Consider the following 1,965-nt stretch of genomic DNA (forward strand, 5'->3'; position numbering starts at 1 on the left):
GAAACCTAACACCATTCAAATGATCCAACAGTTTGTTTAGTTTGATGGTTTGCAGGACGAGGACCCAAACGCTCACTTGGTGAATTTCTTAGAATTTTGCGACACGTTTAAAATCTATGGCGTTTCTGATGATGCCATTCACCTTCGGTTATTCCCTTTTTCATTGAGGGACAAAGCTAAACAGTGGTTGAACTCGTTACCACGAGGGTCAATCGCTACTTGGGAACAAATGAACGAAAAGTTTTTATTAAAATATTTTTCCCTAGTTAAAATGGCTAAATTATGTAATGATATGTCTTCTTTTATGCAGATGGATTTAGAAACATTCTACGATGCATGGGAGAGATACAAGGACCTTTTGCGAAGATGCCCTCACCATAGGTTACCACTCTGGCTACAGGTTCAAACGTTTCACAATGGCCTGAATTCTTCGACTAGACAGATGATTGATGCATCTGCTAGTGGAACTATCAATAATAAGACACCGGAGGATGCTTATGAATTTATAGACTAGATGTCACCAAATAATTATCAGTGACAATTCATAAGGACAAAGCCAACGAAAACAACCGACGTTTTTAACGTCTATTTGATCACCATGCTCTTTAATCAGGTAAAACTTTTGAATGGAAAAATTGACGGTTTTCTTAGTTCTTCACAGGTTCACCCAGTAATGCAGTGCGAAGCAAGTGGAGGTGGATCAAGCAATTCATAATACCCACCCTATGGTCACAACATGGAGAATGAGCAGTTAAATTACATGGTTAATAATCTTCGATCTCAAAATAATCCTTATAGTAATACTTACAATGTAGGTTGGAGGAACCACCCAAATTTCTCATGGGGAGGCCAAGGGAATTAGAGACCACCACCACCTCCAAGCTTCCAACAACCACCCTACAAACAAGAGAAAAAGCCAAACCTTGAGGAGATGCTAACAAAATTCATCTCGGTGTCAGAAACTCGTTTTCAGAATACTAAGACAACACTTAAGAATCAATAAGCGTCGATCCAAGGGCTCGAAACTCAGATAGGATAGCTCGCCAAACTAATTTTTGAATGACCACAAGGTAGCCTGCCGAGTAACACTAAATCTAACCCAAGGGAACAATTCAACTCAATTACCATCCAAGACAAGGAAGGGTCAGTGGAATCTGAACCAGAACCGAGGCAAGGAATTGTGGTAAGTAATAGCAGAGGTGAGGAAGACCGCAGTAAACAAACACCGATAAGTAAAGAGTATAGACCTCGTGTGCCTTATCCCAATGCGACAAGAAAAGACCGCACAGAGGAACAATTCTGTAAATTCCTTAAATTATTAAAAAAAATTACATATTATCTTACCGTTTATTGGAGCTCTTTCACAGATGCCAAACCCAGTCAAATTCTTAAAGGAGCTTTTAACAAATAAGTGGAAGTTGGATGAAGCGTCGCATGTGAAGCTAAATGCGATTTTCTCAGCCATACAACAGAATAAGCTAGGCAACAAATTAAAAGATCCAGGGAGTTTTACGATTCCTTGTTTAATTGGTAGCTTAGATGTTAATAATGCTTTGGCTGATTTAGGGGCTAGTATCAATGTCATGCCTTACAAAATTTTTAAGCAACTAGGTTTTGGGAAACCTAAACAAACTAGGATAAGTATTCAATTAGCCGATAAAACAATCATATTTCCTAGGGGTATTATTGAAGATGTACTCGTTAAATTTAACAAATTTATATTCCAAGTTGATTTCGTTGTTCTAGACATAGAAGAAGATAGTAACGTTCCTTTAATTTTAGGGAGGCCCTTTTTAGCAACTGCTAGAACAATAATTGATGTTGGCACGGTGAACTCACACTTCGTGTGGGAGACGAAACAATCACCCTTCAAGCTCGTAATTCGAATAACACATTAAAAATTGAAGGTGGTGGTATAAATCATCCTACTAAAGTTGACCATGTGGTGCAACTTATTTTGTAGGA

The 1,965-nt window shown here is 38.3% G+C and overlaps 1 non-coding gene across 1 annotated transcript; it reads right to left on the minus strand.

The window, feature by feature from the left end:
• Positions 1–277: 277 nt before the first annotated feature.
• On the minus strand, positions 278–384 carry LOC121213241 (small nucleolar RNA R71). The gene has a single exon (XR_005908621.1). It is a non-coding gene; the product is annotated as a small nucleolar RNA R71 (small nucleolar RNA).
• Between the last annotated feature and the right edge of the window lie 1,581 nt (positions 385–1,965).

This window comes from Gossypium hirsutum, chromosome A13 (genome assembly GCF_007990345.1).
Source record: "Gossypium hirsutum isolate 1008001.06 chromosome A13, Gossypium_hirsutum_v2.1, whole genome shotgun sequence".
NCBI classification, from domain to species: Eukaryota; Viridiplantae; Streptophyta; class Magnoliopsida; order Malvales; family Malvaceae; genus Gossypium; species Gossypium hirsutum.